Source organism: Sminthopsis crassicaudata, chromosome 4, assembly GCF_048593235.1.
Source record: "Sminthopsis crassicaudata isolate SCR6 chromosome 4, ASM4859323v1, whole genome shotgun sequence".
Taxonomy (NCBI): domain Eukaryota; kingdom Metazoa; phylum Chordata; class Mammalia; order Dasyuromorphia; family Dasyuridae; genus Sminthopsis; species Sminthopsis crassicaudata.
The window spans coordinates 233,241,668-233,255,980 of NC_133620.1; positions in this window are offsets into that span (position 1 = coordinate 233,241,668).

Below are 14,313 nucleotides of genomic sequence, written 5' to 3' on the forward strand. Positions count from 1 at the left end.
GCACACTAATATACTTTTGGTGGAACTGTCAACTGGTCCAACCATTACAAAGAACAATTTGGACCTGTACCAAAAGGGGTATAAAACTTTGCATACCCTTTTTATCCAGTAATACCCACTGCCAGTGGGATCACTGATATTTTTGTTGGGGGGGGAGAGGAAAAGACCTATTTGTACAAAAATATACATTAACAGCTCTTTTTTGTGGTGCTAAGAATTGGAAATTGAAGGGATGACTCTCAATTGGGAAATGGCTAGGCAAGGTATGGTATATGATTTTAGATAAAAGTTTTTCTTTGTGTTAAGAAAAGTCTTCATGATAGAATTGGGGGTTGAGAGTTATATATTGTGACTGTGATGTAAAAAACCAGAAGATATCAATAAAGCATTTTTAAAAACAAGTATATAAATCACACTGGCCACTGTAACTACCTTTCTGTTGCTACAGATGTGAAATTTGTGATGTTTTTTGCCAGGGACTAAATAAAATATGTTCTCCTTAACTGTTAAAAGAGACACAAACTTCTGAGAAGGCAAAGGAATGAAAAATTGCCAGATCTTTAGATTTTTTTTTTTCCCTGAGAAGGTGGCTTTGAAACTAAAGCACAAAAGGGATAATAAATCAAATATCCAAAAGTAATCTGTTGGAGATACAATTATTTAACTAGACCTTTGCAAGGACAGCCAAAAAACAATCGCCTTTATACTTTATTTAGTGATATAAGGCTTCTCAAAAGTGTGTCAAAAGTTTGTGGTTTCTAATTTTTTAGATACCTTCTCCTCCAAACACCCACAAGTCATACACTAGTTAGATTGGGAAACAGTAATAGTTAATGTTTTATATATATTATGTAATGAATCTAATTCTTCCTGATTTATATATACACATAAATGTGTATACATATATCTAGATACAGATATACACACATGTGTATGGGTATATGTGTCTACATAATCACAACTAGACAAGTTACTTAACTCTGTTTGCCTTAGTTTTCTCAGCTATAAATGTTCTGGAGAAGGAAATGCCAAAACCACTTCAGTATCTTTGCCAAGAAAGCCCCAACATAAGGTCATAAAGAATTGGACATGACTGAAACACACACACACACACAGAAAGGGGAAAGGGAGAGAGATAAAGATACATATATTCATATATACCTCTATATTTACATATACACACATATGTATATATATATATATATATGTACACACATAGACATTATATTTGTGTGTGTATGTATATGAGTGTATATATATATATATATATATATATATATACACACATATGTATCAGAGGCTATGTTTGAACCCAATTCTTCCTGATATGTAGATAAATCTATCTAGTGCTAAGATAGATAATCAGATAAATTGATCTATATATTGGATTCAATTTATATTTATATATATATATATGTGTGTGTGTGTGTGTGTGTGTGTATACATATACACACATATATTGATATACATATATCAATATCAGAGGTTAAATTTGAACCCAGTTCTTCCTGTTATGGAGACTGATCTATCTATTGCTAAGACAAATAGACTGAGTTGGTATACAAGTTTTAGAGTTACCTAAAACTCCTATTTATCTTAGTAATAGATCAATCTACATATTAGGAAGAACTAGGTTCAAATATAACCATAAGAAAGGATTTCTGCAGACTGCATATTGATTTTGAAAACTGTATATTACTATTATCTCTATTTTTTATTTATTTTGAAAACTGTATATTACTATTATCTCTATTTTTTATTTATTTTGTTAGACATTTCTTAACTACATTCTAACCTGGTTTTTGTGCCCCCAGGAGTGTTGTGGTACTCAGACCACACGCTGGACACCTCTTCCCTAAAACATCTACATACCTGAAGTTGCTCAAACACATCCTTCAAGAATGTATCTAGTTCATAAGTGATCTTTTAAAAAAAGTTATAAGACCTAGGAATAGAGTTCTGGTCTCTTGATGAAGTTGTAATTTAATAAATACAGGATTTTCTTTGGTCCCAGAAAAACCTTAAGCAGCTAAAGCAATGTAAAAATACAAAGTGTTAAAAAAAAAAACACCTTAAAAAGGGCATAGTAAATTAACCTCAGGAAGAGTGAAACAGTTTAAACTTTTAATACATTTCTATAGGAAAAGGTGTGAAAGCTCAAAATGAGCTCACGCATTTTTGGAAGCTCAAGCATAGTTTTTAATCCCTGATGATGGAGGGATGACTTGTGTAGGGTCACCATCTCCCCAGTGGCAGAGGAGATGAGGTTATTAACATTATTTCCCCATACTCCTACAACATACATCTCTTAATATGTTCCTCCCCCTCCTCCCACTAATATTGCATGACTATTAAAATGTGCCTTAGCTCCTCCTGGAGAGAAGTTAATATTTATGAAGCAATTGAGTGTATGTACTCTACCTAAGCTATGACCTTTGTGCACTTTCATTTTTTTTTAACTACTTAACTACTTTTGTCCAGTTTTACCTAGTTTCAACTGGTTTCAGGAGCTCTCCTACTTTCCTCCTCTGTATTTCTGATCCCTGTCTTCTAGTTTTCCTCCACTATGGGAACATAACTGTTTACTGTGTTCTCATTGGAGAGAAGGGGAAGAACTGGGAAAGAGCTGGGTTAGAAATCAGTAGATTTGAATTCTGTTTCCAATTCTACTAAACTTTCCCCTAATCCTTATATTGACAACTATATTTTCCTTTGTTCCCTTAATTTACTTATGATATCAGCTTTGATGTCTAAATCATGTACCCATTTTGACCTTATCTTGGTATATGTATGGTGTGAGGAATTAGGCCTAGTTTCTGTGAAACTGCTTTCCAATTTTCCTGGCAATTTTTGTCAAATAGTGATATTTGGGTTTATCAAACTCTAAATTATAATGGTCATTTATTCCTGCACATTGTGTACCATTATATTTATTATATTCTACCATTATATTTCTTATCCGGATTGTTTTGATGATTACTACTTTGTAATATAGTTTGAAATCATCTTTCTTAACATTTCAAAAAATTAATTATTTTAATATTATTGACCTAATTTGTTCTTTCAGATGAATTCTTAAAATATTTTTCCTAGTTCTATAAAATAATTCTTTGTTAACTTGATTGATATGACACTGAATAAGTAAATTAACATATATAGAATTGTCATATTTATTATCTCAATTTGGTCTATCCATAGCAATTAATATTTCTCCAGTTGTTTAGAGCTCTCTTTATTTGTGTGAAAAGGATTGTGTATCTGCATCCTGATGATCCCTGGGTTTATCTTGGCAGAGAGACTCCCAACTATTTTATATATGATTATGTCAATAATTGCAAAAAAAATCTTTCTGACAAAATACAACACTAATTCCTATTAAAAAGCACTAGAAAACACAGGAATCAATGTAACCTTTCTTAAAATAAGTAGCATTTATCTAAAATTAAGAGCAAGCATTATCTTTAATGAACATAAACTTGAAACATTCCCAGTAAGATCAGGAGTGAAACAAAGGTATCTATTATCAATATTATTCAATATTGTACTGGAAATGCCAGCTATAACAAGAAGACACAAAAGAAAAGAAATTGAAGGAATAAAGATAGGCAACAAGGAAACAAAACTATATACTCTTTGCAGATGATTTGATGGTATAGAGAATCTTAGAGAATCAACTAAAAATCTAGCTGAAACAACTTCAGCAAAGTTTCAGGATATAAAATAAACTCATATAAATTATCAGTATTTATATATACTACCCACAAAATCCAGTAGCAAGAGATAGGAAAAAGATTCCATTTAAAATCACTACAGATGATAAGACTTTTGATGTTTTTGTTATTGATATAGTCAGTTATGCTAATAGTTTTCTTAATAAAATAATAGTTTTCTTAATCCTGCTTTCTTGATATGAATCACACTTGATCATAGTATATGATTTTTAGGATATACTACTGTAATGTCTTTGCTAGCATTTTATTTTAAAATTTTGCATCAATATTCATTAAAATAGTGTATATTTTTTTCCTCTGTTTTTGTTTTCCCTGGTTTAAGTATCAAAACTATATCTGTGTGATAAAAATTTTAGTAGATCATTTTCTTTACCTATTTTTCCCCACACAGTTTATATAGTATTGTATAGTATTATTTCTTAAATATATAGCAGAATTCACTTGTAAATTCATTTGGTTCAGGATTTTTTTTTACCTTAAGAAACTCATGGGTATTTTGTTCAATTTCTGTTTCTAATATAGCATTATTTAAATATTCTATTTCCTCTTCTGTTAATCTGGACCATTTATATTTTTGTAAATGTCCATTTCACTTATGTTGTCAATTTTACTGTAATATAATAACTCCTAATAATTGTTTTAATTTCATCTTCAGGATGTCCATCAATTGGGAAATGGTTAAATAAGCTATGGTATATGATTGCAATGGAATACTATTGTGCTATAAAAAATAATAAGCAGGATGATTTCAGAAAAAATCTGGACTTATATAAACTGATGCATAGTGAAGTGAACAGAACCAAGAGAACATTGTATACAGTATAGAAATCTTTTTCAGTGAAGAATAGTGAATGATTTAGCTTTTGTTAGCAATACAATGGTCCAAGACAAACCCAAAGGACTAATGATGAAATATATTATCCATTTCCAAAAAAAGGTCTGATATTGTTCGAATACAGACTGAAGCAATGCTATTTTCCATTTTATTTCTTTCATTTTTTCTTTTATTTGATCATCTATTCAAAATAACTAATACAGAAATGTTTTACATAATTATACATGTATAACCTATATCTGATCATTTACTGTCTGGGGCAGGGGTGAGGAGGGAAGGAAGGGAGGAATGGATAGAATTTGGAACTCAAAACTTTAAATAAAAAAGATATAAATTTGTCATCTTCATTGATGGTTCAGTTGCCCTTTTATTTTTGATAGTAATAATTTGGCTTTATTCTTTCATTAAAAAAAAAAAGTCAAATTAACCAATAGTTTGTTTTATTGCGAGTTTTTTTTTTTTCTTTCAGAAAACCAGCTCTTGATTTTATTGATTGGTTCAATTTTTTTACTTTCAATTTTATCAATGTCTTCTTTAATTTTCAGGATTTCCATTTTGGTTATTTAATTGGGAATTTTAAACTTGTTCTCTCCCCTCCTTTTTTTAGTTGCATGTCAAATTCATTGATCTGCTCTTTCTCTCTTTTATTGATATAAGTCTTTAGAGATATAAAATTTTCCCTTGGTACTGCTTTGGTTGCATTCCTCCCCCCAAAATTTGGCATATTATTTTATTTTTCTTATTCTTTTTGTGAAATTATTGATTATTTTTATGATTTATTCATTGACCCACTCATTTTATATGATGAGATGTTTCTGATTAACTTTAACCTGTGAGTTCTAGTGCTTTATTAAATGTTATTTTTATTGCATTATGATCTGAAATGGATGCATTTACTATTTCTGTTTTTCTGCATGTAGTTGTAAGGTTTTTGTTGCCCTAATATATGTTTAGCTCTTGAGAATTTTCATTTGGGGAATCTCTTTTTGAAATAAATCAATGGATTCTTTCCGTTTTATTTTATTTTCTGGTTTTAGGATATTGGGGCAATTTTCCTTGATATTTTCTAGAAACATGATGTTCAGGATCTGTCTCTGATCACAATTTTCAGATCCAATAATTCTTAAATTCTCAATCTACTTTCCAGACCAGTTGTTTTTTCCCTGTATTTCACATTTTCATTTTTTCTCATTCTGATAATTTTGTTTTATTGTTTCTTGATGTCTCATTGAGTGATAGCTTCTACTTGCCCAATTATAATTTTTAAGCATTTATTTTTTTCCAATGAGCTTTTGTACTTCTTTTTCCTTTTATTCAATTCTGTTTAATATAGTGTTATTTTCTTGAGTAATTTTTGTCCTGCTTTTATTAGGCAGTTAATTGCCTTTTCATGATTTTCTTCCTTTGCCTTCATTTCTTTACCTAATTTTTCCTTTGTCTCTCTTATTTGATTTTGAAAAAAATTTTTAGCACTTCTAAGAATACGTTAGACTTGTTTCCAATTCACATCTTTTTTTGAGGTTTTTCTTGTGACTGTTTTGACTTCATTGTCTTAATCTGCACTTGTGTCTTGATCTTCTCTGTCACTATAGCAGATTTTTATGGTCTAGTTGTTTTGTCATTGTTTGCTCATTTCTTTCCCCTCTTTCTTGATTTGGAACTTTATGATAATATTGGGTTCTGTTCCCAGCATTAGAAGCCTGAAGGAGGGGATGGGAATGGCACTGTCTCAAGCTTCATTTTTTTTTTTACATTGCTATTTCCACAGCTAGGTCTGAAGGTTTGCAAATTTGGGGTGCTTCCAAGACGGTGTGATTGGGGGAGAGGTGCAATCATTGCTCCCTTGGTTTGCATCCTGGCCCTTACCCTGGAAAGACCCCAAATCCTTGGGGATTACAATTGATATTGTTCCTCAGGGACCCACATCCTTTGGGACAAGAAGTGAAACTGCCTTTTAAGGCTTTCATTCCCTCTTGGCTGAAAGTATTTCTCTCTGCCCTTAAATTATAATCCAGAAACAGATATAAGCAAGCAATAAAGTCACCAAATAGTATCTGGTCCTGCATCCAGCATTAGCTTAAAGCTATCCTGCAATCATTTTTTGTTTTTGTTTTTGTTTTTTTTTGGGCCAGTTTTCAGGTGCCCTTCATGTCTCTCGCCTGAGAGCTCCTGAAACTGCTGTTGCTGATCCCATCATCACCTGGTCACATCATTAGTATTTCATCTACATGGATTCTGGGCCAGCCTTCAGCCATGTCTTTCATATTTCTCTTTCCAACCTCTAATGTTGTCTTGGGCTGGAAGGATGTTTCATTCTGAACTTTTCATGGTTCTACCACTTCAGTTTCAATTTGAGGCATTATAAATTTGTTTGTAGGGGAATTTGGGGAGAATTTAGCTGAGTGCTTTCTCAAATCTGCCATTTTAGTTCCTCTCTCAGAGGATTTGACTGTGAAATTAATCTTTCTAAAGTGAAGATTTGATCATGTCATTCCTCTCTATTTAAATAACTCCAATGGCTCCTTATCACCTTTAGTATCAAATATAAAATTTTCTATTTGACATTCAAAGCCCTTCACAATCTACTCCCTTCTACTTTTTCAATCTTCTTATACATTATACCCCTCCCCATATTTTATGATTTAGGGACGCTAGCCTACTTGATGGCCCTTGAACAAGATACTCCAGACTACAGACATTTTTATTAATTGTCCCCTATGCCTGGAATACTCTCTTTACTTATCTCTGTCTCCTGATTTCCTTCAAATCCCAGCTAGAATATTATATTCAACAAGAGATTTGTCATGATCTTAATTAATGCTAGTGCCTTCCTTCTCAGATTATCTCCAATTTTCTTGTAAATATCATGTTTATATATAATTATTTTCATTTTATCTTCTCCCATTAGATTTTAATCTTCTTGAGAGCAGAAACTGTATTTTGTCTTTCTTTATGTTCCCAGTATTTTGTCCATTAGTTAACCCATAATAGGTGCTTAATAAATGCTCATGACTGATTAAATTACCATATTATTTTGAAAATTATGAGTAACAGCATCAACTGAGAACATTGTTCTTAAATTTTCATGGATCAGTTCTTATTTCTTAGAATTAATAGGCAATAATTATCCTTATAATAGTGACACAATTTATGTGTTGATTTCTCAAGATTATTTTGAAGTCTATATTTGTAGTACAGGGATTTATCATCTTTTAATTTATGAAAGATAGTGAGCTTTTGATAAATGACTCTAGCCCCAGGTGATGTATTACTGTTACTGAGTAGTGCTAACTTCTTACTGAATGTAATGCTATATTGTACAGTTTCCCATATTTCCTTAAATGATAATAATATTTATATAGTTCCTACTACATGTTATACACTGTGGAAAAAGCTTTACAAATGCTCAACATCTAGTGCTGTATCCACTATGGTACCTAGTTGTGCCATTAATCTGCATAATATGTACTAATCAAAAAGATTGAGCTTCATAATGATAACCTATCATTAATTTCTGATAGCAATGACCTTTTCCTAAACTGTGATCATATTTTTGTTTCTACAAGCAAATCCTTGTGACTTAGTTATTTGTTTAGTACTTTTTTGTCAATATATTTTTGTTTGAGTTCACATGGATCTGACATATTGAGGATCTTTTGATTCCTATTGATAGTTACTCCATACTCTTGATTGCTCTCAACAAATTTGATAGCATGTATCTATTGTCAAACTTTGCTATTATTCAGTGAAATGATGTCTATTTGTCCATAAATATTTCTGTAACTAATTTTTTATTTTAATGGTATTTTATTTTTCTAAATATATGCAGATAGTTTTCAACATTCATCATTGCAAAACCTTTTGTTCCAAATTTTTCTCCCTCTCTGCATTTTTTCCCTCTCCCCAGAACAGCAAGCAATCCAATATAAGTTAAACATGTGCAATTCTTTCAAATATATTTCCATATATGATATGCTGTGCAAAAAAAAAGGGAAAAAAAGGTGATCCCTTTGATCCATATTCAATCTCCATAGTTTCTCTCTGGCTGTAGATGACATTTTCCATTACAAGTCTATTGGAATTGTCTTGAATCACTTCATTTGTTGAAAAGAGCCAAGTCCACCACAGCTAATCATCACATAATCTTGTTGTTACTCTATACAATGATCTCTTGGTTTTGCTCACTTCACTTAGTTTCAGTTCATTTTCTGAAATGACTTGCTTATAATTTGTTATAGCACAATCATATCCCATTATATTTTTATACTCAGTTTATTCAGTCATTCCCTAAAGGGGAGGCATTCACTCAATTCTAATTCCTTGCCACCACATACAGGACTACTACAAACATTTTTCCACATGTAGGTCTTTTTATCTCTTTTATGATCACTTTGGGATACAGACACTATAGTAGAGACACTAGTGTATCAAAAGGCATGTACAGTTTTATAGCCCTTTAGGCATAGTTCCAAATTGATCATTTCACAATGCCAGCAACAATGTATTAGTGTCCCAATTTTTCCACAACCCCTCCAAAATACATTATTATCTTTTCCTGTCACCTTAGCCAATCTTAGAGTATGAAGTGATACCTCAGAATTGTTTTTTATTGATTTTTTAAAATTAATTTTATAATTATAACATTTTTTGACAGCACATATGCATAAGAAATTTTTTTCAACATTATCCCTTGTACTCCCTTCTGTTCTGAATTTTCCCCTCCTTCCCTCCACCCTCTCCCCTAGATGGCAGGCATTCCCATACTTATTAAATATGTTATAGTATATATCCTAGATACAATATATATGTGCAGAACCGAATTTTTTTGACATATGAATGTTGCTGTTGTTGTTGCAAAGGAGGAATTGGATTCGGAAGGTAAAAAAAAACCTGGGAAGAAAAACAAAAAATGCAAACAGTTTACACTCATTTCCCAGTGTTCCTTCTCTGGCTGTGGCTGATTCTGTCCATCATTGATCAATTGGAACTGGATTAGATCTTCTCTATGTTGAAGATATCTATTTCCATCAGAATACATCCTCATACATTATTGTTGTTGAAGTGTATAATGATCTCCTAGTTCTGCTCATTTCACTCAGCATCAGTTGATGTAAGTCTCTCCAAGCCTCTCTGTATTCATCCTGTTGGTCATTTCTTACAAAACAACCTCAGAATTGTTTTGATTTGCACTTTTCCAAAATTGATTTGGATCATAGTGATTTGGATCATTTTTTCTTATGACTAGAAATTTTGGCTGCATTGGTTTTGTTTGTGTAAAACCTTTTAAATTTAGTGTAATCAAAATTATCCATTTTGCATCTCATAATGTTCTCTAGTTCTTCTTTGGCCATAAATTCCTTCTTTCTCCATAGATCTAAGAAGTAGACTATCCCTTATTCTCCTAATTTTCTTATAGTATCATACTTTATGTCTAAATCATGAACCTATTTCAACCTTATCTTGGTAAGGGTGTCTAATGTCTAGTTTCTGCCATACTATTTTTCAATTTTCTCAGCAAATTTTGTCAAATAGTGAGTTCTAATTCCAGAAAGTGTAGTCTTTGAGTTTATCAATTCTAGAGTCTATGGCTATTAACTATTTTGCCCTGTGAAACTAATCCATTCCACTAATCAACTACACTATTTCTTAACCAAATCATTTTGTTGACCACCGCTTTATAATATAGTTTCAGGTCTGCTAGGCTATCTTTATTTGTATTTTTTCAATAATTCCCTTGAAATTCTGGACTTTTTTTCTTCCAGATGACCTTTATTATTATTTTTTCTAGTTCTGTTAAATAATTTCTTGGGAGTTTGATTGATATGGCACTGAATAAGTAGATTAATTTATGTAGTATTGTCATTTTTATGACATGGTCATGAGCACTTGATAATTTTCCCAATTCACTAGATTTGATTTTGTGTGAAAAGAAAATTGTAATTTTGTTCATATAGTTCCTTCTTTTTCTTCTCTTATTGCTAAAGCTAACATTTCTAGTATAATATTGAATAATAATGGTGATAATGGACAATCTTGCTTCACCCCTAATATTATTAAGAATGCTTCTAACTTATCTCCATTACACATAATGTTGCTGATGGTTTTAAGTAAATGCTACTTATCATTTTAAGGAAAATTCTATTTATTCCTATGCTTTCTAGTGTTTTTAATAAGAATAGATGTTGAGCTTTGTCAAATGCTTTTTCTGCATCTATTGAAATATTCATATAATTTCAGTTAGTTTGGATATTGATAGTGTCAATTATAGTTATACTTTTCCTGATATTGAACTAGCCCTGCATTCCTTGTATAAATCCCTCTTGGTCACAGTGTATTATCATGGTAATAAGTTGGTATGATTTCTTTGGTAATATTTTATTTAAGATTTTTGCATCAATATTCAATAAGGATGGTCTATAATTTTCTTTCTCTCTTTTGGACCTTTCTAGTTTAAGTATCAGTACCAAATCTCTGTCATAAAAGGAAACTGGGTAGGACTCCTTCCCCTTTTTTCCCCAAATAGTTTGTATAGTATTGGAGTTAATTGTTCTTTAAATGTTTGGTAGAATTCACTCGTAAATTCATCTGGTCCTGGAGATGTTTTCTGAAGGAGTTCATTAATGGCTTCTTCAATTTCTTTTTCTAAAGTGGGATTTTTAAAGTAATTTATTTCCTCATCTGTTAATCTGGGTAATCTATATTTTTAATAATTTTTATAAATCAAGAGAATTTCTTTTTTGTTTTTATTTTTATTTTTTTTTACATTTAGCTACATATGGACATCCTGGCCTGTTGAGCTCCAAAGGGAAGACAGAATTCATTAAAAAGTGAGAAAACCAGAGAGTTAAAAAACTTACTAGCACAAAGCATAACACTTTGCATATAGTAGACATTATTAAATGTTTTTTGACTGGCTCCCTGCCTTCTATCTTCCCTTGACCACATCTCTATATGTACCTAGGGTATAGATATTCCATCCAGCAAATACACTCTGGTATATTGATCAGAATGAGTGTGATCCCTTTGAAATTGTAATCTTAGAAGGTTAGACATATTTCACTCATATAGCAAGGACCCCAGCTATGTCTTTTGGAAATGTTTACAGAAAGAGTAATAGTTTATAAGCCACATTAGAAAATCTTTCTTGTGGAACACAAGGTTTTGCAAGGGTGAATTTTGAAAATTATTCATGCATGTGTTTTGAAAATCAAAAGCTTTAAGAAAAAAAAAAAAAGAAAAAACTTTCTTGGTCTTCTTATTCTGTAGCCTTATTTCCTATTTTATTCCAGGTACCTTTTTTGTTGTTGTTGTTCCACATCCCAGGGCTATGAGTGCAAGTACTATATTCTCTTAGAATTTTGATGCTTCTCTGCTCCAACTCAGGAGCCCAGCCAGGAATTTCTTGGATGTTGCCTTAACTCTGCCTTATACTCTGAGTTCAGCAACTTATATACATTTCTATTCCATGTCTTTTCCTGCAGCTTACTAAATCAAGTTGCCTGAGAATAAAGGAGAACAATAGAGGGAATTCAGTACTGAACAAAGATGCCAAAACTGGGATGTAATTTATGTTGAGATGTACACATAGACATTTCTTTATAAAACAGAGTGTACAGACAGTCCCCAGCTTAGACACTGGTTGTGTTCCAAGAATTGGTCTAATAGCTTCTAATAAAAAACATGTTAGACTCAGTGGCGGATTGCCACAATAGTCCAAAAAAGTCTATTTTACTCAGGATTTTGCTGAAGCTTAAGTCTATAGTCTATAGTTCATAGACAACTAATTATAGACATCGAGTTATAAATGGAGAGATAGAGATAGATGATAATATTATGGAGATAAACCACGAGTATTATTATTGTGATTCTTTTTAGTATCTCTGATTTGTTACTGTTTTGTTTGATTTTTTTTTTTTTTTTGTATGAATGAAGGGATATCTTGCAAGTAGAAGGTCTTATAGTCCTATCCAAATTTTGCTGAATGACCCTAGATTTAAGATCTATTGGATTGTACAGAAAGTATATGAGCATCTGAATTTAATATGAATTACAAGCTGAAACTTAGCATCAGTGGGAAACAAAGGTGCAAAAACATATGATAAGAAAAAATACATCAATAAGATTTTTTTAAACTTTGAGTTGGGGGAAAATATAGTTATAATGAGTTAAAACTGGTTGTTATTCTAGATTTTTATTGTTAATATATTGGTTCCATCAACTGAGATATATGGTATAGGTTAGTCTCCCCTCTATCCAAACTTTCTTATGTCTATCTGTTATAATGATTTTCTTTGAGCCCAATTCTGTCACCTTCCTAATCAATAAACTTCAGTGGCTCCATATTGCTGTGAGTATATAATATAAACTCTATTTAAAATTTAAAGCCTTTTACAACCCAACCCTAAGCTATCTTTCAAATCTTATTATACATTATTTTTCCTTTCCCTGCTCTTGTTTTTAAAAAAAATTGGTCCTCTTGTTATTCTTTTAATATTATCTCTTATCCCTGACTTTTGCTCTGAAAATTCTCTATGTTTATAATATACTTATTCCTCATCTCATTCTCTTAGAATTTTTTTTTTCAAGATTAATTCAGTTCAAGTACCAATTCAAGTAGAATGCTACATGAAGTTTTCCCATAGATAATGCTCACTCACCAGTCAAACTACTTTGCATTTATGTGGTATAGGTAGCACTTCTTCTGGAATATTTTCCAGCTGAGGAGTCACACTTGTAGCCATGTCTTCACAGCATAGCTGACTCCCATTAGGGTTATAGGAATACATTCTGAGGATTTGGGATTTCTAATGCTATTAGGTCCTGAGCCCCTATCATTGTGCTCCACTATCAACCAGTCAGTTGACACTGTAGGATTGGAACTAGATAGGTAATAGCTTCTAATATTCTAAACCAGAGGTGTCAAACATGCAGCCTTCAACACTGTAGAGTAGAACTCAAACTAGATTAAAAATATAATTGCTAAATAGTTAACAAACTAAACAAAAATATGATAAAACATATGTAATGCTATATATAGATGAATACATCAATTTATAGGGATCCCTGTGTACAATTGAGTGTCCTCTGTCTCTGTTTGAGTTTGATATCACTGTCCTATACAAGCCATCAAAAAGGGCTAATCTGAGTGTTTTTAACCAGTTAAGAGTCCTTAACCCAATTAAGTACTGGGTCCTCATTGATCAGTCACCTATTAAATTTGTATAAACTTATACATGTTAGGATTCTTACAAGGTGTTAAGTCACTGGAATGGATAGAGACAATAATTATCTAATTTAGCATGGTTGATCTGATCCTACAAGGAGATGTTATGGGCCAGAACTTGAAACAAGTTACTGAGTGGAATTGAGGAGACAATGGTTAAATCTAATTTAGCATTGATTTAATTGCTTTAATTAATCAATTTAAATTGATTTAATCCTACAAAATCTTACAAAAAACCTAATGGTCTTCCTCTTGATATAATGGTTGGTGTATATAAGCAAGAAGTTCTCAGAACTTCAGGAGAACTTCAGAGAACTTCCAGGAGATACACAACTAGCATTGACTTCCGGGAGATTCACAAGGCAGAAACCCACAAGCCCACTCTCTGAGATTCAGAGTCAAGATTTATTCCCACTTCTACCTTCATGCTGGCTGGAGACATTCAGACAAGAGCTCTCAGGAACCAAGGAGAGAGGAAGGCCTTCAGAAAACTAGCTGAGCCCCAAGTGAGGGAGATAAGATTT